At 41.3% G+C, this 27598-nt stretch overlaps 1 long non-coding RNA gene across 1 annotated transcript; it reads right to left on the reverse strand.

The window, feature by feature from the left end:
* Positions 1 to 6702: 6702 nt before the first annotated feature.
* Positions 6703 to 7593, reverse strand: LOC147933063 (uncharacterized). Its single transcript, XR_015574119.1, has 2 exons — positions 7206 to 7593; positions 6703 to 7102 (listed from the first exon to the last, which is right to left on the reverse strand). It is a non-coding gene; the product is annotated as an uncharacterized LOC147933063 (long non-coding RNA).
* Between the last annotated feature and the right edge of the window lie 20005 nt (positions 7594 to 27598).

Raw genomic sequence — 27598 nt, forward strand, 5'->3', positions numbered from 1 at the left:
TGCAGCTAATCGGCTTGCAGTTCTCCAGTCTGTCTATAAGATCCCAAGTATGATTCTTGTACTGAGAACTTATCTCCTCCGATGCTGCTTCCATCCACTTGTCACTATCCGGATCTCTAAGCGCCTCATCAAAGCTCGTAGGTTCACTGAGACCTCCATCTTCCGATAAGAAACATACATAGGCTGCCATATCATCCTTTTTTGTACATACATCATAGTCCTGAAACCTGACAGGAGGAAAAATCTGCCTTCTGACCTTGTCTCTTGCCAACTGATAACCACCCAAGTCATGTTGACTACCGTCTTGACCTGCATTCTCTGTATCCTGAACCACTTGATCAGACAAGACTTGCTCAGATGAAACTCCTTGTTCTAAAGAAGCTCCAACTTGAGAAGAATCTCCTAAGATATTGTGTTCTCCTGCAAGATCAGAACTCAAAAGCTTATCAGTAGTCAAAACAATTTTATCATTACATATCTTTGGTTCAGACTTAAGATCCTTGAACAGCACATCCTCCTTGAAAACCACATTTCTGCTGATGACACATTTCTTGTCTTCTAAGACCCAAAACCTGAACCCTTTAACTCCATCCGGATAACCAGTGAAGATTCCCTTTGATGCGTGTGATATTTTGCTTCAAAATATTTTGCCTTAAAAGATCACATGACTACTGCAAGTGCACAGTAATCGGTTGAAGTATTTAACGATCGATCCCACAGTGAGAGAGTTGTTGTTTAGAAAATCCGTTGGAAGAGATGTAAGGCTAGGATTCAATAAAAATGGGGTTTTGGTTGTCAGGGTCGTAAGTAAGCAATAAACGAAAATAAAAGCAAATAAATAAATGAAACAAGCGTAGGGCATCAAGGAGAATCACAAGGGATCAATGATCTATCTATCTAGGAAAGTTTAGGATTAGTTTGTTTATCTAAAACTCAGACTACGAAACACTAATGAGCCGTTAACTTATAGGTCACAAGCTAACCATCTAAGATCTCTATACTCTGTTACTCAACTTTCGCAAGCAACGACGGATAGATCAAAGCATTTAAAACATGTTTGAATCTAATTCATGAAGTTCTATAGGTAAGTGGTATGTGCTCCATATGACACGACACACATCTAAGTTAGCTCAAGCACATATGCAAGTTTTTGGCGACGCACACACACTTTAGATCATAGTTAGTTGATGAGGCTAACTTAAAGCATTAAGCAAAGACTTAGAATTAAAGTATAGAATAAACAGAATTTAAATCTAACAAACCTTCAAAATTACCACCTAAACTAAGATCATCTCCCCCTTTGATTATCCCTTTAAACCCAACTAGAATACTACTCTAGCATGTTTAAGGGAATCATCAAAGTAAGGTTTAATAAACTCATAAACATAAAAGAATAAATAGAGAAAAGGGTTTTAGATATTACTTCAATGATTGGTACAAAGTTGTAAGGATCTTCTCCCTTATGAAAACTAGAACAAACGATGGAACAAAGAAATAGAAAGAGTTGGTGATCTTAAAAGCTTCAAGAGAGGAACGAGAGATAGCTTCAGGTCGTGGCTGCTCTCTGGTCGTGATATCTTGGCTGCTCGGTGAAGGCACAATGAAGGCACACACTAAACCCTAGGTTTAGATGAGTATTTATAGGGTTTTGAAGGCTTAGGGTTTTGTAAGGGTATAAATGTTTTTTCTTGTTGAGTGCAAGACAAAGGGCGGTGTAGGAAGCTTCTAGAACGTGGTGACTCCTCTGGACCGGGCCACCATAATGGTCTCTAATTGGGCCGTCATTAAAGTCCACTTGGCTTCAAACTTATTTTCTCGTTGGTTTATAACACGTTTCGGTAAATCGGATATATCTTCCGGATGGCTTCATAGATTGACTTGATTCCACTTCGAGGAGAATGATGACTCTGTCAGATTTCCATAGACACTAAGCACGTCAAAATGTGAGTTCTGGAAGTTCTTCAAAAGTGTCACGTACTGTAAAGTTCTGAATCTGTTCTGAAACATGTTTTCCTTGTCTTTTGGTCCTTTTTGCTATAAAACCTGTAACATCTTCTTGAAACCTAAAATACTTGATAATAGACATTAAAACCTTGAAATCATATCATAATCTTCCTAAATGCATACTAAAACTATAGCTAAAATGGATAAAATAATGATGTTATCACCCTTCTTCGCCCTGGGTTCTAGCTTTTCCTCATTTGAATGAACATAGGCTAAACAACCGAACCTCCTTAAACCATCCAAAGGTAGCATCCCAGATTTCCACAACTCCTCTGGAACCTTGAAGTCGATAACTGTAGAGGGAGAACGATTTATCAAATAAACCGTAGTAGATGATGCTTCTGCCAAGAATCTCTCACTTAGCATACTCCTGACCTTGTTCATGATGGTCCTATTTAGTCTCTCTGCCACTCTATTTTGTTTTGGGGTATAGGTGCACGTCCTGTGGTTAACCACACCTTCATCCTTGCAAAACCGATCGAATTGTTAATTACAGAACTCAAGACTGTTATCTGTGCGAAGTTTCTTAACCTTCGTTTCTGTTTGAGTCTCCACCATTTTCTTCCAATCTACGAAACTCTTGAATGCTTATCCTTGGACTTCAATAAATAAATCCAAAATTTCCTTGAGAAATCATCAGTGAATGATATGAAGTACTGACACCAGCCTAAGCTCATAGGCACATTCGGGGAACCCCATATATCGGAATGAACATAGTCCAGCTTCTCTTTAGTGACATGTAGAGCTGAACCGAAACTCACCTTGTGTGTCTTACCAAAAACACAATCTTCACAGAAGTCAACACCTGAAACTTTACTATCCTTGAAACAACCTCGGTTGGCAAGAACCTGTAAACCTTTTTGACCGATCTGTCCTAGTCTGCTGTGTCACAACAAACTCTGTTCATCAGCCTGTTTCAGTAAGCTTCTCTAATGTAGAGGGTCTGACATCTCGTGCAATGTGAACCTCTGCAGCTTTGGCAACTCCATCCAGAATGTAGAGGGTCTGACATCTCGTGCCCTTCATGAAGACTGTACAGCCTTTCACCACTTTAAGAACACCATTCCCCCCCCCCCTTGAACTCACAGCCCTTCATCTCCAAGGTACCAAGAGATATCAGGTTTCGTGAAATATCAGCCATAAACCTGACATCATGCAAAACAAAAGTAGTACCATCCGGATTCTGAAACATGATTGATCCTAGGCCTTTCACTTCACTGAAGGTGTTGTTAGCCATCCTAACCTTCCTATTAGACAACTCATTCATATCAATGAATAAGTCTTTCTTCGACGTCATGTGAAACGAGCAAGCCATATCCATGATCCACTCATCTTGACTAATATCTCCTATAGCCGAGTTAACTTCGAAAGCTACCAACCTGAGCAGATCTTGGGCGTCATCTTTAACCATTGCAGCCTCGCCTTGAGTTTGGGACTGAGCACCTTTTCCCTTGTTTCTTTCCACCCAACAGATTTTCTTACCACCATCTCTGGATTTAGACCTTGACCAATTCTTGCCATGATTTTATTGAGTGTTTCTGTTCTCCGATCTCCCTCTGATGAAATGAGCTTCGGAGATAGACTTTATGCTGTTTGATGTGAGCACCGAGTGGCTCGCGGTACAGACAGAAAGTCGAGTCTCTAGGCCGGTCAGTGTAGGGGTAACTTTCCTCGGGCCAAACGATGGTGAATGGTTGTAGAGGACAAAAAAACGATGGAAACGAGTTTTGGTGAAGAACAAACGATTGGAACGCGAGATGGAGCGATGGTCACGCCTTCAAGCGTACGGACGGTCCGATGAAGTAGCAGTACGGAACGGCCATCGAGAACAGGAAGCGGCTAGCAAACCAAGGGTTGGTTTTTCTAGGAGAAATGGAAGCGAGGGTGGATTGAATGACGACACACAAGTGATGGCTCTACTCGTGATACGGCCAGACTAGGAGATTACAAACCCGGTTCATGAATCTACTAGGGTTTCTCGATAGTTAGTCCCGGACTATGTCTAAAGAGAGAAGTGAGACAAGAAACAAAGATTCGCTCTTTGGGAAAAATTATATTCATTCAAGTATGTGTTTTACAAAAGAGAGAATGGTTTAAATAGTGTGAGGGTTTAGAGGGAACCAAGGACACGTGGACTCGCTATGGTCCGCACACATTTGTCCTTGACGTGTTTCCTTTGATGGAGAACACATCGCCCTCTAAAGTGGTTTAAACAGGACCACACATGTCACACTACTCTAACGTTACAAAATAAAGTTCTAGACAAAGTTCAAAAACACAACGTTTAAACAAAAGATAACACGTCCTTAGGCTTAGACGCGAGAACCACGTCATTGGCTTCAAAACGTGGAGGTTTGCGTTAGGACTCGTCGCCTCATTAAAACCTTCTCCGGTAAACCTCGTGGGACAAACCCGGAGTAAGGAAAAAGAGTACGGGTCATGATCCTAACGACTTGGTCGCCTTCATCCTTGGGTAAGGATTAAGGCCGTGCGAACGATCTCCACTTGAATGGCTTCCGCCGGGTTGTCTTCTTGAACAAAGGCTTGCACGAACCGGTTGATCTTCTGTCTTGCGGTCTTAGACAAGCTCTTTGATCGCATAGTAGCTCCCGAAGTAATCCTTGGTGCATTGGCCTGATGTTGTCCCGCAGGTAATGCAAGTGTCTCGGCCGCGTGTTGGGCATCCTGGTCCGGTACGAGTGTTCCTGGCCGCGTGTCCGATCCCGTGCTCATAGCACTGTTACTATTCGGAAGTTCCATCTCCTTTCATCTAGCAGCACTTGCAACCTTTTCAAACTTAATCCCTTCTCTTCCATACCTCAATGTTTCGTTGAGCAGCTCATACCTTGCAGGAAGAGAACTACACAACAATACCGCCTGAACTTCATCTGGAACCTCTATATCTAAATGGCTAAGATCAGCAATCAACTTCAAGAATTCATCAATGTTCTCTTCTAAAGTCTTAGACTCTTGCATCTTGAAATTGTAAACCTTAAGCTACAGATAAACACGATTCGGAAGAGTCTTTACCATGAACAGACGCTCTAAGGTCAACCAAGTCTCTGTGGCAGTAGCACACTTCTCGATCTTTCTCAAAACTTTGTCCCCAACGTTCAAGAAGATCACATCTTTGCCTTGTCACAGCGATCTAGTCTTGTAGGTTCATCCTCAATCAGCTTCTTCTTCTTTGCCGGATCTGACTCTTCGGCTTCTGTTAGAGTCGAAGGTGTATGCTCTGATAGAACATCCTTTAATCCAAGAACGCTTAGATGCATAAACATCCTTGTTCTCCAGAGAGAGAAATCACTTGTTCCATCGAACAACTCGACTTCCAATTTTGCACTCATCATAGATCTTGATTCGCCTTAGCCGTATCCAGGCTCTGATACTAATATGTGAAACCCAATCTACGATCTTGAGAGTAGAACAAACATGAATCAAATAGAAAACAAAGAAAGAACTAAGAGGAATCGAAACGACACAAGTGATTTAACTAGTTCAGGCTTCGATATGAAGCCCTACGTCTCGCTGGTGTCGGTACACCTGAATCCACTATACTTAGCTCTAAACTCGAGCTTATACTTTGCCAGTTACAACCGCTCAGATCTCTCTCTCTCTCTCTATACAACTTCTCCCTTCTCACTCTACAATGAATCGATGAGGAAGAAGAAGATGAACTTAGACACTTATGAGTCGTCTAACAAACCTTCACACGTGCAAGCATGTAACCAATGAGAGAGTAGAGCGTGTTGACACATTAGTGGATGAATGAGCCTAAACTAGACTCAATTGAACCAATCTGTTCTCAAGCTAAACCAGCTTCCAGAAACCCTCTGTTGGTTAATTCCACATTGACCTTCTGACCTTTAGACTACAACCTTCATCTTTACCATTAAATCCTAATGATCTAAACCTCTAGTGGGCCGGGTCGTAGGTCAGGTTTCATGTGAAATCCTTTCTTCATTTTTGGTGCCAAACTGTGGCTATGATAACACTTGTCAAGTAACGTAGCGGTAAATTCAACCTTTGATCTAAGTTTTCTTCTGTGTTTCTACTCAGGAGATGAGTAACAACAAAGTAAAAGACACCAAGATTGAACGAGTTCCCTGAATAGTTATGGGTATGTCTCGTGAGGAATCTTTTGCCCTCAAACTTCCATTATCTTTTGCCATCAAAGAGATTAGAAGAAAACCTAGCTTCCTTAGTCGGTGTTGACAAACGTATTGTTTATGGGCTTCCATGTATGAAGGCCCATCTTCTATTTCTTCTTGAATCCATTAGTATTGTTTGGTCAATACTTCACAAAAGATACATCTTACCAAACCCCTAAGAATGAAGAGATCAAGAAAGAAGACATTCACGACATTCTTAGAACATATAAATTTTTTACTAGACAGTCAGATAGACACTACAAAAAAACACACCATTTGCAACTCCCAAAAACATCACAAAACAGTCGCAAAAAGCTACTTTACGATTATTTAATGACTGTTATAGATAGTCGCTAAAATATGGTCGCAAAATAAGTAAGTATCAAAATAGTCCTAAATTTACGACCATTTTGTGACAGCATAATATGGTCGTGTATTAGAGACTAAATTGTGACCATAATTATATCATAGATTTGGGACATTTTTGTTACAAATTACAAAAATAATAATTAAAAAATAAAATTCATATATATATTAATTTAAATGATTTTGTGATAATTTTTCTTTAAATTAATATATATATATATATTAATATCAACAAACCACCCAAACCGGAAATTGAATAATTATTACAGAATTGAACTGGCCACTAAATCACGGTTAAACCAGATGCTAAATGTAACAAAAAGTACCCTATTCACCCTAGTGAGCCCTCAGCCGACGCAACCAAATGCTGTTTGCCGACGTTGCTTGCTATGCTTCTTCCTCCAAGGCTCCTCGGTGGTCTCGTGGCGTCGGATCTGTTTATGTCCTTGAACGACGAAACAAACGACGGTGAGAATCTTTCGCTGGCTAAAGCTTGTGAATCGCAGAGACGGAGAGAAAACAGAGGCGGAGAAAAAAGAGTGGTCGAGTGGTTTGAGTTTAACGCTTCCAATCTATATGACCTAAGCGAGAAGGCAGTGGAAATGAAGAATGAATCTGATAGTCTAAACTTAATCTGAACTCAACAAATCGCTAGAAATAGAAGAGAAAAGATGGAACAAGTACCTGTTAGATAAGAATCAGAGGGTTAAGCGTGATGGTGGTCAGCCTGTCGGCTGGGGAGACGCATGGCGAGTCGAGGAGGAAGAGATCAGAACTAGATTGAAAAGGAAGAGATCGGAGCTAAATCGAATAGGAAGTTATCTAAGTTTTTACAGAGCATGAGAAGCATGCGGTTCGGGTTAGGAAGCGAATAACAGATGAACTAGAATCGTTAAAAAATTTGTTGAATCACTTGAAACTAAGATTAGATCTGTGTATAATCAATAGAAATATATGTGTTTGAGGTTAAATCTGAAAAAAAAACTGTAACTTCTCTTGCCAGCAGTACTGCAATGTAAAGCAACGAAGAAGAAGAGCATTTAGGTTTTATATTAACTAAACGTGGCTTCTTAATTTTTTAAGGGTGATATTAATATGTAGCCATCAATAACGAATTAATTAAATCTGTACTCTTGAGAATCTAAAAATAAGAAAGAAAAACATAAACAAAAAATCTCTTTTTTCTTTCAATTAATTACAGAAATACTATTGATCAAACCTTTTTTATTTTATTTTACTTTAAAATATCAATGACACTCTTTATTTCAACACTAGAAATAATGTTCATTGGAGACTGACGACATTGTTCACCAAATAATATAGTAAATTATTTTCTTATTTAGTGTATAATTATTTTTTAGCATGCTAAATATTGTATTGCAAAAATTTACATCTTATATGTTAAACGAATGTTCTTATTCTAAAAATATGACTAATGTTTTTTTTTTGTATATATCAGTTCATGAAATGGATTAGTCTTTTTCTAACATGACTAATGTGATAACAATTATTTAGAATGATAACATGCTAACATATTATATATCCAAATAATATTTGTATAAACATGGTAAGATATACAATATATGCTAATATTCATCATATTAAATCATGGATTATACGATTCGTATAAACTAACCTATATACTAATCTGTTTATTTACTCTAATAATTTAATTATTACTGGTTACTTGAAACGATCCGACCTATTTTTTTAAATAATAAATAATAATAATAATAAATAACTACAACTAGTGGTTTCATACCCACTAGCCACCTAACCACAATCACAATCAACAGCGCAAATAACCAATACCAATATCCAATAACTATCCAATAATAAACGAATAATTATAACAAAAACAATATCAAAAATTCAACCAACAGGAAACATATAACCAACAACGTAGCAGTGTTTCTAATGACCCAACTCTAGTAACCTAGCAATACCAGACAACAACCAATCGAGTCCCTAGAACATCCTCCTCTTCATCGCCTTGATTCCACGATCACACTTTGCGTTTACCAGCACCACAAACACAAATTGAGATGCATGAGTATTTTATAAACACTCAGTGAGGCAATCCTCCCATCTACTGGGCTATACACACAAGCAACTGAGATACCAATGTTTAAACAATCAACAAAGAAAGCAAATAACAAGAAAGCAACACATAGTCTCGCTGGAAGGGAGGTGTCGACCGACACCATCCAAGTGTGGACCAACACTGGCACTTGGTGTTGACCGACACTACCCCAAAGTGTCGACCGACACCACTATGGTTTCGATCGACACTACCTCTGCAATCGCGTTTCGCTCGAAGCTGAGAGTCGAATCTCGCTCCCAAACTCCTCCAAACCGTCCAATACTCGATCCCATGGCCATATGAATCCGTAAGAACCCTATAGCAACCCAAACAAGCAACAAAACACCACAAACAACACCAAACAAGCAAGATAAAGGAAATCTCAGGCTTAGATAAGCCATGGTCATGAACTCACCTCTCTGCAGGAAGATTCTGACAAACAATGACGAATCCCACACTCCCAGAAAGCTTCTCACACGTTTGTCGCCTTGGATCCTCACTCCCACAGCAAGATCTCACCCAGAAAGCCTTGAAATCTTACAATCGCTCTCTAGAACCTCAAGAACACTTTTCTCACTTTGTTTTCTCAAAAATGGCATGAGACAAAACAAAACACGACCTAGGTCGTTTTCTCACTTTAATATCTCTGTTCAATAGTTTTCCTTAAACCAAACCTGTCCAAATCGATAATTAAATTGAACTGGTCGAACCAGAGAATATTGGTGTTGACCGACACCACCCTTGGTGTCGATCGACACCCTCCCCCAAAACGCACAGTTTTTGTTTGCGGGTGTTACATTACTTATGTGTTAACATATTTGTTTAAAATGATAATTTAGTTATCACGGTTAACTTATATGTTAGCACTTTAAGTATTTAAATAGGTTGCTAAGTAAATTGTTACCCATAGAGCTGAATCAAACCCAGAAAAATGTGACAATGGTTCTTTCGAGATCAACTACACTGTTCACCAAAAAATATAGTAAATTATTTTCTTATTTAGTGTATAATTTGTTGTTTAGCATGGTAGATAATATTGTATTGCAAAAATTTACATCTTATATGTTAAACACATGTTCTTATTCTAAAAATATGAATTAATGTTTGTTTTATGTATATATCAGTTCAATGAAATGGATTAATCTTTCTCTTACATGACTAATGTGATAACAATTATAATAACACGTTATTTAAAATGATAACGTGCTAACATATTATATATCCAAATAATATTAGCCCATCACAAAGGCCACACAATGTCTCAAAAGACCGCCACACATGGGCACAATAACTCAAAAGTCCGCCACTAAAGCCACACAAGCCCCTCCAAGGCTCACAACCACTAAAAATGGACAAATTCTAACTCACATAAAACTTTCAATTTTTAGAACTTTCCACTTTTGAAAACTTTCCACTTTTAGAAACTTCTATTTCGGGAAATTTTCCCTCAAAACCCCGCCTCACGAAAATTTCATACCCTGAACACCACCTCATCTTGTTACTTAGTCGCACAACCAGCCACCCCAAAGCGACCAGGTAAACAAGAGAGATGGGCTGGAAAACTCCATTCCCGCTCTAGCCACGGATTACAGATGGGACCAGGCTAGACAAGCTCAAGTCGCGGCTTGCTTCTCTTACCACTTCTTAAACCTTGCTTTCATCCTCGCCTCAGGCTCCCAAGTCTGCTCCTCAACACCATCACACTCCCAAAGGACTCTCATCAAAGAATCTTCTTCTTCCGAAGTTCCTTGATCCTCCTCCCGAGAACCCTCACTGGTCTTGCCTCCAAAGTCATGTTAGGCTGAAGATCTTCAGGAATCTTAGCCAACAGCTGACATCCTTACAGAGACACTTCCGCAACATAGAAATATGGAAAACCTTGTGGAACGCACGCATAACCTCAGGCAACTCCAGCCTATATGCTACCGGTCCCACCCGCTCAATCACTCTGAACGGACCCATAAACCTCATACTCAATGTAGTCTCTGTCAATGACTTGTTCGGACCCCGCAACATGGCCATTTTGAGGTATACTCTGTCTCCTACTTGAAACTCAAGATCTCTCCTCCTCTTATCGGCATGGCTCCTTTGTCGATCCTGAGCTTTCTTCATGTCTAACTTGAGAACTTGAATCTTCTCTAAGGTCTTCTGAACAAAATCCGCCCCGAACATGCTCCTCTCCCCCATCTGAGTCCAGCATAACGGTGTATGACATGGCCTCCCATACAAAGCCTCATAAGGAGTCATCTTAATACTCGTCTGATAACTGTTGTTGGAAGCAAACTCTACCAGGTTCAGGTGATCTGCCCAATGGCCACCCCAATCCAACACACACATCCTCAGCAAATCCTCCAGTGACTGTATCATCCTCTCTGAATGTCCATCGGTCTGGGGATGGTAAGTTGTACTCATATGCATGTTAGTGCCCATCTCTGCCAGAAATGCCTTCCAGAACACTGAAGTGAACTTAGAATCTCTGTCAGACACAATGCTCGCTGGCACCCCATGCAATCTGACTATCTCCCTCACATACTTCTTAGTCAAGACCGCTGCTCCATCAGTCTTCTTATTGGCCAGAAGATGTGCTGACTTAGTCAACCGGTCCACAATGACCCATATAGCATCTAAAGTCCGAGACATTGGCAATCCTACCACAAAATCCATCATGATCATATCCCACTTCCACTCAGGAATGGGTAGACTCTTTAGTAACCCGCCTGGAACCTGATGCTCAGCCTTCACTAGCTGACACACATCGCACCTCGTGACCCAACTAGCTACATCCTTCTTCATCCCGACCCAGTAATAGTACCTCTTGAGATCACGATACATCTTAGTCGCTCCTAGATGAATATAAAACTTGCTCGCATGAGCCTCTCTCAGGATCTCCTACCTCAACTCCTCATCCTTGGGCACACCCGCGCACCAAGATAGTACCATTATCTGAGACCTGATACTCTGAATCAACATCCTTAGAGGCATTCACCAGCCCAAAATCCTTCTCATGAGCCAACTGCACTCTACTCAGAAGATCTGCCCTATCAACCGCCTCCAAGCCCAATGGTTCCTGAGAAACAGTACACAACCTCGAAGCACTGATCTCTCCTACTAGAGACTCCATCTCCTGCTCCTGAGCCGAAGCTAACCTCTTCCGACTCAGAGCATCTACAACCAATTTAGCCTTACCAGGGTGGTAGGCTATCTCCAAATCATAATTCGCCACCAGCTCCATCCACCGCCTCTGCCTCAAGTTCAGCTCGGGCTGAGTGAATATATACTCCAGGCTATTATTATTTATAAACACCTGCACTTTTGCACCATAAAGATAAGATCTCCTAATCTTCGGGGCAAAAACTACAACACTCATCTCCAAATCATGAGTAGGATAGTTGCCCTCATGCTTCCGCAACTGTCGCGAAGCGTAGGCAATCACCTTCCCATGCTACATCAAAACACACCCCAAACCAACTCTAGATGCATCAGTATAAACAACATAGGGTTCTCCCTGCTCAGGCAAAGCTAACACTGGCGCAGTAGTCAACATCTCATTAAGGCTTGCAAAGCCCTCCTCAATATCATGTGACAAAAAAAAAAGAAACATCCTTCCCTGTCAACTTAGTTATCGGGCGTGCCTTACTCGCAAAGCCCTGCACAAATGTTCTGTAGTAACCTGTCAAACCAAGGAAATTCCTGATCTTTGTGGCATTATGCGGTCTAGGCCAATCCCTGATAGCCTGAATCTTCTCCAGATCTATAGAAACCCCCTCTGCAGAAACAATGTGACCCAGAAAACCCATCTCACGCTGCCAAAAACTGCACTTGCTCAACTTAGCAAATAACTTCTGCTCCCGCAGCTTCTCTAGAACTGCCCTCAAATGAACTGCATGCTCCTTAGGACTCTTAGAAAATATCAGGATATCGTTGATGAAAATGATGACAGATACGTCCAGAAACTCTTGAAACACGCTGTTCATCAATCTCATAAACGCTGCTGGCGCGTTAGTCAACCCGAAAGGCATCACCACAAACTCATAATGCCCATACCTCATCCTAAAAGCCGTCTTCCTCACATCTGCCTCATCTATCGGTATCTGATGATAATCCGACTAAGTAGCACCTCTCAACTGATCCAACAACTCATCGATCTTGGGAAGAGGGTACTTGTTCTTCACAGTGACCCGGTTCAAATCCCGGTAACTCCCATCCTTCTTCTTAACAAATAACACCGGCGCTCCCCACGGTGATACATTAGGACAGATGAATCCCTTACTCAACAAATCTTCTAACTGCTTCTTCAGCTCTGCTATCTCTACTGGAGCCATTCTGTAAGGAGCCTTGGATAACGGCGTTGTCCCTGGTTCAAATTCAATAGTAAAAGGATCAGACCGAGATGGTGGTAATCCATGCAATGACTGAAACACATCCTCAAACTCCTCAACAACCTGAATACCATTAACCGTAGACTTCTCCACTGACTCTAGCATTGATATAGTAACCAAATAAGCTTCACGGCCCTTCTCGATCATCTTCCCAGGCTGAATGGCCGAGATCACGAGACTCCCTGAAGTCGGTCTAATACCCTAAAAAACAAACTTCCCTCCTGGACGCTCAAACTCCACTGTACCCCGATGGCAATCCAAATGTACCATATGCCGATGCAACCAATCTATCCCGAGAATAACATCATACAACTCCACTAGACTGATAAGCAAATCCGCTGGCCACGACTCTCCTGCGATCTGAATATCCACTCCTCTAGCTCGTCCAATGACCCTTAGAAACTTGCTTCCCGCAACTCTGACAACTCCTATCTGAATATCCACTCCTCCATGAAGTCAGCCCCAGTCATCTCCCTCCGCACTCTCCTAGCAGCCGCTGATCTCCACCACACCTGAGCGTCACCCACCAAGTTGTGGACCCCTATGTCCACCCAAAACTCCTCAGGACATCTCAGAGTCTAGAAGATACGTTCCACACTCGTCCTCCACGCATCTGCAGTAGTAGGATCTGTACCAACCGAAAACAGCGCAGTATCAATGCCACATATCTCCTTGAGCATAGACAGATAACGACTATGACCTCCCACATCCGCAGCCACTAGCTGCCGCTCCTCGCCACCATTGGTGGCACTACCTGAGCCTGAGCCGGTACCACTGCTGGTAACCACTCCAACACCTGTGCAAGCAAAACCACAACATCAACTCCAGGGACTCCATCTGCTGGGACTCCCACACTCGGGACCCTTGCATCATCGACCACTCGAGCACCAATACCGCCCCCTCCGGCCACACTCATAGAATACTCCTGGACATCCTGCGACTCTCCAACACCCTCAGCTGTCATACTGTGGGCCACAGTATCACTAACTGTTGGGCCTCTGCCCCTACCACGACCACGACCGCATCCACGACTAGCAACAGCATCACTCTAGCCATCTGCACTACCATGAAAGCATGCAAATCCCAAACATCTACAACACAAAGCCTAGTGAACACAAACCTAGAACCGTAAGAGCTCTGATACCAAACTGAAACGACCGGACCCATTTTTTAAAAATAATAAAATAATAAATAACTACAACTAGTAGTCCCATATCCACTAGCCACCTAACCACAGTCACAATTAACAGCCGAAATAACCAATACCAATATCCAATAAATATCCAATAATAAACCACTCATTATAACATGAACAATATCCAAAATTCAACCAACAGAAAACATATAACCAGCAACGTAGCAATGTTTCTAATGACCCAACTCTAGCAACCTAGCAATGCCAGACAACAACCAATCGAGTCCCTAAAACATCCTCCTCTTCATCGCCTTGATCCCACGATCACACTTGCCTTTACCTGCACCACAAACACAAATTGAGATGCATGAGTATTTTATAAACACTCAGTGAGTCAATCCTCCCATCTACTGGGCTATACACACAAGCAACTGAGATACCAATGTCTAAAGCAATCAACAAACAAAGCAAACAACCTGAAAGCAACACATAGTCTCGCTGGAAGGGAGGTGTCGACCGACACCAGCCTAGTGTCGACTGACACTGGCACTTGGTGTCGACCGGCACTACCCCACAGTGTCGTCCGATGCTCACTCACTGGTGTCGATCGATGCTCGCTCACTGGTGTCGACCGATACCACTATGGTGTCTATCGACACTACCTCTGCAATCGCGTTTTGATCAAAGCTGAGAGTCGAATCTCGCTCCTAAACTCCTCCAAAACGTCCAATACTCGATCCCATAGCCATATGAATCCGTAAGAACCCTATAGCAACCCAAACAAGCAACAAAACACCACAAACAACTTCAAACAAGCAAGACAAAGGAAATCTCAGGCTTAGATAAGCCATGGTCATGCACTCACCTCTCTACAAGAAGATTCTGATAAACAATGACGAATCCCAAACTCCCAGCAAGCTTCTCACACGTTCCTAGCCTTGGATCCTCACTCCCACAGCAAGATCTCACCCATAAAGCCTTGAAATCTCACAATCTCTCTCTAGAACACTTTTCTCACTTTGTTTTTGTCAAAAACGACATGAGACAAAACAAAACACGACCTAGACCGTTTCTCACTTTAATATCTCGGTTCAATGGTTTTCCTTAAACCAAACCTGATGTGAGCACGGGACCGGACACGCGGCCAGGAACACTCGTACCGGACCTGGACGTCCAGGACACGGCCGAGACACTTGCATTACCCGCGGGACAACATCAGGCCAATGCACCAAGGATCACTCCAGGAGCTACCACGCGATCAAAAATCTTATCTAAGGCCGCAAGACAGATGATCAACCGGTTCGTGCAAGCCTTTCTTCAAGAAGACAACCCGGCCGAAGCCATTCAAGCGGAGACCGTTTGCACGGCCTTCATCCTTACCCAAGGATGAAGGTGACCAAGTCGTTAGGATCATGACCCGTACTCTTATTCCTTACTCTAGGTTTGTCCCACAAGGTTTACCGGAGAAGGTTTTATTGAGGCGACGAGTCCTAACGCAAACCTCCACGTTTTGAAGCCGATGATGTGGTTCTCGTGTCTTAAGCCTGAGGACGTGTTATCTTTTGTTTAAACATTGCGTTTTTGAACTTTGTCTAGAACTTTCTTTTGTAACGTTAGAGTAGTGTGACGTGTGTGGTTCTGTTTAAACCATTTTAGAGGGCGACGTGTTCTCCATCAAAGGAAACGCGTCAAGGGAAAACGTGTGCGGACCATAGCGAGTCCGCATGTCCTTGGTTCCCTCTAAACCCTCACACTATTTAAACCCTTCTCTCTTTTGTAAAACGCAGACTTGAATGAAATTATTTTTCCCAAAGAGTGATTCTTTGTTTCTTGTCTTATCTCTCTCTTTAGCAATAGTCCGGGACTAGTTCTCGAGAAACCCTAGTAGATTCACGAACCGGGTTCGTAATCTACTGGTTTGGCTGTATCACGAGTAGAGTCATCACTCGTGTGTCGTCATTCAATCCACCCTCGCTTCCATTCCTCCTAGCTAAACCATCACTTAGTTTGCTAGCCATTTCCCGTTGTCGACAGCCGTTCCGAACCGCCATCTCATTGGACCGTCCGTACGCCTGAAGTCATAACCATCGTTCCATCTCGCGTTCCACTCGTTTGTTCTTTGCTAAAAGTCATTTCCATCGTTTGTTTGTCCTCTACAACCATTCACCATCGTTTGGCCCGAAGGAAGTTCTCGTAATCTTGAACGGCCCGAGGATTTGACTTTCTGTCCATACCGCGAGCCGACATGCGCTCACATCAGCTGGTATTAGAGCCGAAAGTTCCCTCAAAAGGTTGTATCTTTCTGAAACCCATAACTTTTCTTTACATGTTTAAAGGTTTAATCTTGACTGCTTCTAGTAGTCTCGTTCATTTTCTTCTTGCTTCATTAGAGCGTTTGGTTTAATTTGTTTTATGCGTAGTATTGCTGTTAGATCGTTTAAGTTATCTCTTGTTCATCGTGTTCTTATTGTTGTTCATCCTTGTTCTTGTTTAGAAACTGATAGATCGATAAAGTAGAGTGTTTGCTTTTGCGTTTGTGTTGTGGTCCCAAATAGTTTGTCTTGTAGTGTTCTTTTGCTTTTGCTTTTGCTTTTGTTTAGTCATAGGTTATTTTTTGCTTTGCTGTCCTCAATCATTGACTGGCCAAAGAAATATCTTAGTCGTTGTCCATTGAACGTAATATACACACGAATATTCGTTTTTGTTTCAACGAGGTTTGAAATCAATTGGACAGCGCAACGTGTACGGACCAAGCTACGTCATCATTGACCGTCCGTACAAGCATCATGGCCAAACAACAACCACCGGAGATCCCTTTACCTCCACCGGAGATTGGCGCCACCTTGACAGCCCTTCACAACGGCATAGAACGTCTGGCCAAACGAATGACGCATCTTGAACTCGCTAATCCCCCAAGGGAAGATCCACTTCCAATGCGACGTCAATGACAAGACCCAGAACCAAGCGACCAATCCGACGAAGATTATGAACCGCGTCCGAGGCAACGACACCGACGCGATGACCAGTATGAGGACGCACCACGGCCGAACGAACCAGGACACAAGATGGCGGCCCCAACTTTTGCCAGCAAATCTGACCCCGAGGCCTACCTCGACTAGGAGAGCCGGATGGATCCCCTTTACTCCTGCTACAACTATTCGGAGATTCGCAATATCTCTTATGCCGTGGCCCAGTTTACCGACGACGCTGTTACATGGTGGGATCGCTTAGTGGCCGAACAACACCGCAACCATGACCGACCGATTGCTACATGGGAAGTCATGAAAGTCGTGATGAGGAGATGATACGTTCCACCATTCCATTATCGAGAGCTCCAAAAGAAATTTAGGTGACTCACCCAAGGTTCGCGGTCCGTTGAAGAATATTACGAGGAGTTCGAGCACTTAAGCAACCGACTCCAAGTAGAAGACACCAAGGAGTCCCTCATGGCGCAGTTCCTCGACGGTTTACAAGACCGGATTGAACGAAAGGTCGAGCGACAGCCTTACCATGGGTTCGAAGAATTACTGCACCTAGCGGAGCAAATTGAATCCCAAATCAAGAAGAAGGCTGCCGCTACTAACCGAACCAGAGCTCAAGGAGTGCCAAACTGGTCACCTAACGCTTTATCCTCCAACCGGCCACAATAGAAGCCGAAAGCGGCCAATGTTGACAAGAGGTTCAAATCCAAGGAGCCGGCCAGTGACAATCGTCAAGATCCACGAAGGACGACCAACGACTTTTGTAGCCGGGACATCATTTGCTACAAGTGGCCAAAGATAACGATCAAGCCGAAGCGGACCTGGAGGAGGCCGTAGCAGAACCGGAGGTCGGAGAACTCTTGATGATCTGACGTATCCTCTGCACCAACCTGGAAACGGACGACTCAAACCAGCGAGACAATATTTTCCATACGCGTTGCACTGTAAGTGGGAGGGTTTGTGGGTTGATCATCGATGGTGGATCTTGCACTAATGTTGCAAGTTCTTACATGGTCAAGAAATTGTCTCTTAACACCACAAACCACCCAAAACCCTATATGCTCAAATGGTTGAATGACAAAACCGTGATTCAAGTCAAAGAACAAGTCATGGTTTCGTTCAGTGTGAGTCCTTATAAAGACCATTTCTTGTGTGATGTGGTGCCAATGCAAGCTAGCCACCTCCTTTTGGGGCATCCATGGCAGTTTGAAAAAAGGACCTCTCACTGCGGCCACACCAACCAATACTCATTTGTGCACGATAATAAACGTATTTTTTTAAAACCGTTGACTCCCACACAAGTTCGTGAAATGCAATCTAAACTGTCTAAGGATTCAGACTCTAAAATGAACTTTCTAATTCACTCTAGTGATGTTAGAAAGTCCCTTAAGGACTCCAACCAAGTTTTATTGATGGTTTTTAGAGATTTGTTGGTTGAAGGGATTGAAAACTTGGTGGACGCACTACCGGGCGTTATCCGTGACGTTCTTTGACGTTTTGCGGACTTTTTCCCGGACGAACTGCCCGAAGGACTACCACCGATCCGAGGAATCGAACATCAGATTGATCTAGTTCCTGGAGCTCAATTACCGAACTATCCTGCGTACCGAGTCAACCCGGAGGAAGCCAAAGAGTTAGAGCGACAAGTGGCCGAACTCATGTCCCAAGACTATGTTCGAGAAAGCCTCAGTCCGTGTACCGTTCCTGTCCTACTCATACCAAAGAAAGACGGAACCTGGCATATGTGCATCGATTGTCAAGCCGTGAACAAAGTCATGATCAAATACCGACACTCAATACCGAGGCTAGACGACATGTTGGACGAATTGAGCGGTTCGAGCATTTTCTCCAAGATCGACCTCAAAAGCGGGTACCACCAAGTGAGAATGAAGGAAGGGGACGAATGGAAAACCGCATTCAAAACCATGTAAGGTTTTTATGAATGGTTGGTAATGCCATTTGGTTTTTCCAATGCACCTTCTACTTTCATGCGATTGATGAACCATTTTTTGAGAGCTTATATCAACAAGTTTGTTGTGGTGTACTTTGATGATATCCTTGTTTATAGTTCTTGCTTATCGGATCATGTCGTGCACCTAGAATATGTTTTAAACACCCTCCGCAAAAAGCAATTGTACGCTAACTTGAAAAAGTGCGTCTTTGCTGCTAATGAACTAGTCTTCCTAGGTTTTGTTATTAGTGAACAGGGACTCAAGGTGGACAGTGATAAGATTCGAGCCATCGAGGAATGGCCCACGCCTACCAGTGTTTCACACGTTTGAGCCTTTTATGGCCTCGCCAACTTCTACCGCCGGTTCGTGATAGATTTCAGTACGATCGCGGCGCCTCTTACCGCGGTGATCAAGAAGAATCAGGAGTTCAAATGGGAGAAGGATCAAGAATAGACATTGGAGCGGTTCTCACACAAGGCGGCAACCCGGTGGCCTATTTTAGTGAGAAACTCAGCGGCGCCACTCTCAACTACCCTACGTATGATAAGGAGCTATACGCATTGGTTCGTGCCATGGATACCTGGCAGCACTATCTTTTGGCCCAAAAGTTTGTGATTCACACGGATCACGAAACCTTGAAGCATTTGCGTGGTCAGACCAATCTCAAAAGGAGGCACGATAAATGGATGGAGTTCATTGAGTCTTTCCCCTACGTGATCAAATACAAGAAGAGAAAGGAAAACATCGTTGCCGATGCTTTGTCACGAAGACACACCCTGATCACACCCATGGACGCCAAAGTGTTGGAGTTCGAAAGCATCAAAGCGGCGTACGGCAAAGCTGCTGAGTTTGGAGATTGTTTCAAGAAACACAGCAAGGGCATATTCACCGAGATCTATGTTTACGACGGCTATCTTTTCCGGGGCCGGTGTTTATGCGTCTCAACCGGCTCTATTCGAGAGTTGCTGATCCGAGAAGCGCATACTGACGGCCTTTCCAGACACTTTGGTATAACAAAAACTTTGGCCGTGCTCCAAGAACACTTCTGTTGGCCGAACATGCGAAGCATGGTCGAGAATCATTGTGGACAATGTGTGGTGTGTCGTGCGTCCAAGTCAACTACCCACCCGCACGGCCTATACACACCACTGCTGGTTTCGACTGGACCTTGGATCAACCTATCGATGGATTTTGTCCTCGGCTTGCCACCCTTACATAGGAAGGACAGTTTGATGGTTGTGGTCGATCGATTCTCAAAGATGGCGCATCACATTCCGTGTAACAAGAGCCACAACGCGGAGCAATTGGTCGACATGTTCTTTAGTCAAGTGATCCGACTCCATGGTTTACCGCGAACCATTATTTTGGATCGTGACCCGAAGTTCCTTGGGCATTTTTGGCGGACCTTATGGAAGAAGCTTGGAACTAAACTGCTGTACTCCACCGCCGCGCACCCGCAAACCGACGACCAGACCGAGGTCGTGAACCACTCCATTGGAGCTTTACTTCGGACGGCGATCGCAAGCAACAAAGGAGCATGGATAGAATGCGTCCCACTAATCGAGTTCGCATACAATCAAGCCGTTCACTCGGCCACCAAAGAAGTCACCATTCGAGGGCGCGTACAGATTTAAACCTCTTACTCCGATGGATCTACTACCTTTACCACCGAACGAGGTTGAGAGTCAAGATGGAAACGCAAGAGCCGAGGTGGTCAAGAAGCTTCATGAGGAGGTTCGAGCAAACATCGAGAGGAGGACAGAACAATATGCATGCTTCCTGAACCGCGGACACAAACCTATGCTTTTCAAGTCGGGAGATTAGGTTTGGCTGCGCCTAAGGCCGGAGCGGTTTGCACAAACGAGGAAAGACAAGCTTAGCCCGTGTGGCGACGGGCCTTTCCGAGTCTTAGAGAAGATCAACGACAACGCCTACCGCCTCGACCTGCCAGGTGAGTATAATACTTCTACATCGTTCAACGTCACTGATCTTGTTCCGTTTGACGCATGTGATGACGAAGGGAATGATGTGAGCACGGGACCGGACACGCGGCCAGGAACACTCGTACCGGACCAAGACGCCCAGGACGCGGCCGAGACACTTGCATTACCCGCGGGACAACATCAGGCCAATGCACCAAGGATCACTCCAGGAGCTACCACGCGATCAAAGAGCTTGTCTAAGGCCGCAAGACAGAAGATCATCCGGTTCGTGCAAGCCTTTGTTCAAGAAGACAACCCGGCCGAAGCCATTCAAGTGGAGAATGTTTGCATGGCCTTCATCCTTACCCAAGGATAAAGGCGACCAAGTCGTTAAGATCATGACCCGTACTCTTTTTCCTCACTCTGGGTTTGTCCCACAAGGTTTACCGGAGAAATTTTTAATGAGGCGACGAGTCCTAACGCAAACCTCCACGTTTTGAAGCCAATGGCGTGGTTGTCGCATCTAAGCCTAAGGACATGTTATCTTTTGTTTAAACGTTGCGTTTTTGAACTTTGTCTAGAACTTTCTTTTGTAACGATAGAGTAGTGTGACCTGTGTGGTTCTGTTTAAACCACTTTAGAGGGCGACGTGTTCTCTATCAAAGGAAATGCGTCAAGGGAAAACGTGTGCGGACCATAGCGAGTCCGCGTGTCCTTGGTTCCCTCTAAACCCTCACACTATTTAAACCCTTCTCTATTTTGTAAAACGCAGACTTGAATGAAATTATTTTTTCCAAAGAGTGATTCTTTGTTTCTTGTCTCAACTCTCTCTTTAGCAATTATACGGGACTAGCTCTCGAGAAACCCTAGTAGATTCATGAACCGGGTTCGTAATCTACTGGTTTGGCCGTATCACGAGTAGAGTCGTCACTCGTGTGTCGTCATTCAATCCACCATCGCTTACATTCCTCCTAGCTAAACCATCACTTGGTTCGCTAACCGTTTCCCGTTCTCGACGGTCGTTCCGAACTGCCATCGCATCGGACCGTCCGTACGCCTGAAGTCGTGACCATCGTTCCATCTCGCGTTCCACTTGTTTGTTTTTTGCCAAAACTCGTTTCCATCGTTTATTTGTCCTCTACAACCATTCAGCATCGTTTGGCCCGAAGGAAGTTCTCCTAATTTTGAACGGCCCGAGGATTCGACTTTCTGTCCGTACCGCGATCCTACCTGCGCTCACATCAAAACCGGTTCAAATCGATAATTAAATCGAATTGGTCGAACTAGAGAATATTGGTGTCGACCGACACCATCCTTGATGTTGATCGACACCCTCCCCCAAAACGCACAATTTTGGTTTGCGGGTGTTACATTACTTATGTGTTAACATATTTATTTAAAATAATAATTTAGTTATCACGGTTAACATATATGTTACCACATTAAGTATTTAAATAGGTTGCTAAGTAAATTTTTACCCATATAGCTGAATCAAACCCAAAAAATATGACAATGGTTCATTCGAGATCAACTACACTGTTCACCAAATAATATGGTAATATTCTATTGCAAAAATTTACATCTTATATGTTAAACACATGTTCTTATTCTAAAAATATGAATTAATGTTTGTTTTATGTATATATCAGTTCAATGAAATGGATTAGTCTTTCTCTTACATGACTAATGTGATAACACTAATGTGATAACAATTATAATAACACGTTATTTAAGATGATAACGTGCTAACATATTGTATATCCAAATAATATTTATATAAACATGGTTAGATATACAATATATGAATATCATTTATATTATCGTGTAACTTATACAATATATGCTAATATTCATCATATTAAATCATGAATTATATGATTCGTATAATCTAACCTATATATTAATCTGTTTATTTACTCTAATAATTTAATTATTACTGGTAACTTATGTACTAACATATTTATTTGAAATGATAATTTAGTTATCACAGTTAACTTATATATTAGCACTTTCAGTCTATAAATAGCTTGCTAAGTAAATTGTTACCCATAGAGCTGAATCAAATCCAGAATAATGTGACAGTGGTTTTTGCCATCAACGATTCCCATTCCCCTATTTCGATCAATAAACCTCAAGAGATTATGACTTATTTGATTATAGTAATGTTTTGCCAGAGAAATACTCAAGAGTAGAAAAAAAACACATAAAGAGAAGAAAAATAAATAAAATGTGTATGATGGTGTAGTTGTCTTGTATTCATGTATATTTATATATATATGTCAAACAGTCACTAACAGAGAGAACTAATTTATTCGATTCTCTAGGGATACAGATTGATATTATTCTTTTTTTTTTAATTAATGAAATAAAGATATGACATACTCTATATAATACAAATATATGTTTTATCCTCACCTGGTCACAATTTACATAATATTATAATAATGTCCAAACGAAGATTTCGTTTATATTGTAATAATGTCCAAACGAAGATTTGGTTTATAGAATATGAAAATCGGAATGCAATTGTTTCAGATATGACAATTTGAATTATTCAGAACTATAATATTAATTATATATAAACAGATATATAATTAACCCTCTACCTTTATGAGAAATACCCTAGAATAGCACACATTTAAGTTTTTGTTCCAAAACTAGCACAATAGCACACATTTAAGTTTTTGTTCCAAAACTAACACACACGCGTGAATGTTCCAAAACTAGCATTTTTTAATACTGAGTAATTAATAGAGAGAAATATTATCTCTATTATTATTAAAAAAAACTCAAAAAATCAAAAACCCGATCGCTCTTTCATTTCTCTCCGGCGAAGTTTGATGATTTTCCGATCTGAGATCTTTATTTCTAATCTCAGATTTTCCCGTGAAGCTTCAATCATGTACTAAATCGATGGCTATCATCAATAAATCTTTCTTCTTTTTTGATTTCAGAGTTTGAAATTGTTGGGTTCTCTTTCTTCTTCGATTGATAGCTTCAATCACGAAAACGGAATCAGCGACGGTGAGCTTCAGTGAGAGAATCTTGTTAGCTGTTCTCGAATCTGTTAATCAAAGTAAGGATTGAGTTTCTGGAATTTTCATTGTCAGATGTTGAAATTGTTCTTTGTAAATTCTGACTTATTGTTGTATGTAGGGATGTTAAAGGTGCAAATGAGGAACATGAGAGAGAGTTACCAATTATGAATGGGATCAAATAAGATATCAAATCAATTGGAGTTTTGGACTCTGGGATTTGTTCATAAGCTCTCTTTAGTCTTGCTTCTCGTTTCAAATCATTGCAAATCAGTTAACTAACAAAAAAACACCAATCTTTAAACTTTTTTTTATATGTTATTGTAATGTTTGAGTGAGCTTTTTGTTTGTCAAAAACAGATGATGTGTAGAGCACATTTTTCAGAAATGGGGAAAGAGAAGCATAAGAAACTGATGAATCAAGGCTTGAAGCTTCTATAAGTATGTTATAGTGAAGCTTGTAAGGAGATGAAGATTAAAAGGACTGATTTGAATTGGTAGGTATCTAGCTTGCTATGAGTTTTTGAATAGTTTTGCTAATGGCATAGATCAACTTGGTAGTGTTTCTTGGGGTTTTAAGGTTAATCAATCTGGTAGTGTTGCAGAACTAGTTTAAATGTGGGGTGATATATAAGATATCTCTTGAAGTAATGTTAAAACAAAAATTGAATTCATGGAATGATCATGTTGTTGAATAAGGTTTGCAGGTCTAACTCAAGTGATTGATGATATACATGATGACAAATATTTCAAGAACAAAGCAGAGAGTTGATGATGAAGATGGAAAAATGGGCACTTGAGTGGAAGTTTGAGTTCGTCATTATGGAAGGTCTTCCTAAAATTCAAGAACACCTTTCTAAAAGCTATGGAATTCTTCCTATTTTAGTTTAAAATGTGTTTTTAAATCTCTTTATATGTGTTTTGTTGTATTGTATCACATATTACTTTATTAATGATTTGATTATGTCCACATATTGGTGTTTTACAATAAAGATAGCAAATAGAAGTATCCAACATGATGTTTTAGGAAGATCTTCCTAAACGTCAATGAATTCTTCCTAAATTTCAAGGAGTTCTTCCTAAACGTCAATGGCTCTTTCCTAATGCTTTTTTTTTCTTTTCATGACGGTCTTCCTGAAATTCAAGAAATCATTCATAAATATATGAGAATCCTTCCTGAATGTTACATTCAAATCCTTCTTATATGTTTACCGGTGAAAACACAGCTATCTACCAAAATATCGAGATAATTAATACAAAACCTTCCTGAATATGTTTTAAAACAAGTTTTGTGGTGAAAACCATTCAAACTATCTTTCATAACCAAAATCCTAATGCTAAACACAAAGACCATGTGAATACAAAGACTCAAACTGTATATACTTCAATCTCATATGGCAACTGAAGCCTTCAATCTTGTATGAGCACTGTTCGTCTTTGATTATGAGTGTTATTGCAGCTCCAATTCTTGACGGAAACAACGGTGGTGTGGTATGGTCTGGTTAGGCGGCGGTGGTGTGGTCTGGTTAGGCGGCGGTGGTGGAGGAGAAAAGGAAGAGAACGAGGAAGGTGGTTCGTGGGGAATGAATAAACAGTACATTATATTGTACTAGGAAAAGTGATTGAATTAAGCTTTGTCAAAAATTCTTGAAGCATTCTTGAAAATTTAGGAAGGGATCCGTAAACATTAGGAAGACCTTCCTACACGGTACAAGAGACTTTGGCGATGGTTCTTGACGGACGGAAACAACGGTGGTGTGGTGTGGTTAGGCTGCAATGGTGGAGGAGAAAAGGAAGAGAACGAGGAAGGTGGTTCGTGGGGAAGGAATCAAGAAGATTGGGCTAAATTTGGGAGGTGGATTGTGTCCAAGGAGAAGAATGCAAACCGAACATACCTTTTTTTGGATTTCTGAATATTTAGGAAAACCTTCCTAAAATTGAAGAACATCTTCCTAAATATGATGAAACACCTCGTAAACATTATGAAATTCTTCATAAATTTAAAGAAATGAGTTTTTGAATCTTTTATTTATGTTTTGCCTTATGTATCAGCTTGGTTCTCTTGTTGTAGATATTGATTGGAATAAGAAGCTTCATATAATCTTTAAACCATTATGTTTATGAAAATCATCCTGAATTTCAAGGTGTTGATCCTCAATAGTATTGAACCCCCTAAATTCGTATAAATGTGTTTCTAACTATATACTTTTGTGTATTTTGCTTCAATGTGTCAAATATTAGTAGATCACTCTATAATCCAGGGGTAATGTTATCATTTTTGTGATATTAGGAAATCCAAATTGTCTTTATGAAAGTCATCCTGAAGTTCAAAATGTTCTTCCTGAATTTTATAAAATCCTTCCCAAATTTGATAAAATTCTTCCTTAATTTCATATATTTCTTCCTGAAGCTCAGTCACTGTTAAAACAAAGTACAGACAAAAACATATGACACTGTTATTTGGGCAAGGTTCAAATTCTATGGCAATCATGCTTTAGATTTATCATTAGATAGCATCTAAATCTAACAGCACAAAGATATAAGCTTGATGGTGCATGCTAGGCTTAACACAGCTCCAAAACCATATCAATAAGCAACAAGAACAATTCCACATAATTTCAGTTAATCATGAAATTAATCTTCATTATGCTCAAATTACAGAAAAAGCTAATTTGTTTTTTCTTATAGGCCAACTATCGAACACCTTATGGGCACTAATAAATACTAACAAGTAGCACCAAAAAAATGAAGTTTGACCTTATAAGGACACGAAACTGGAGACTTCTATAATCTTCCTAACACAAAGATAGAACTTGGGCTCTGAAATTTTGGCAGCCACTTCAACGCCGCAGCTTCAATCATCACATTACCAACGAAATTACCCAAACGATCTGTCACATTAGTCGCATACTTATCCCAAATATGTTTTTCTTCACCAAAGACTCTTTGATAATCTCCTTTGTGACTTTCCTCCTAATCTTAAGTGCCTTAAATATCATCTCACTCTCAATCTCTCCGTCGTCATCACCATCAAAACCGAGAAAAATTACAAAGGGAAGGAAAAGAGGACGCAACATCAGCATCAGAAGCAAGTCGAGTGTAGATTGAACCACTGAACTATGGAATTCTTCAGGTTACAAGAGAGATCTCGGGTAGCTTCGATCGGTCATCACCATCAACATCACCATCAACTACAGAATGCAGATCTCAGCCAGAAAAATAGTGAAAAGAATCGATAAACCAAGAAAGGGTTAGGCAAACACGATGGTGAGAACACGACGACAACTGCAGATCAACGATGAGAATCGATTGGCAAGAGATCTGGGATGCTTCAAGGTCTTGTGGGAGTAATGATTCAATTGGCTCGTGGAAACGTTCCTTCGTCTCGCTTCGAGCTTATCTGTCGAGATAAAGATAAGATTTTAATTATAATTGTATTGTTTTTAGTATTACATTAAAAATTTTGTGCTACTTTTGGAATATTTGAAGACATATTGCTAGTTGTGGAATAAAAACTTAAAATTGTGCTATTTTTGTCAATTGCCCTACCTTTATTCCAAATAATTTCACATTAACCGGAAAAACCAAAT

The sequence above is a fragment of the Camelina sativa genome, chromosome 12, assembly GCF_030686135.1.
Source record: "Camelina sativa cultivar CO46 ecotype springtype chromosome 12, ASM3068613v1".
Taxonomy (NCBI): domain Eukaryota; kingdom Viridiplantae; phylum Streptophyta; class Magnoliopsida; order Brassicales; family Brassicaceae; genus Camelina; species Camelina sativa.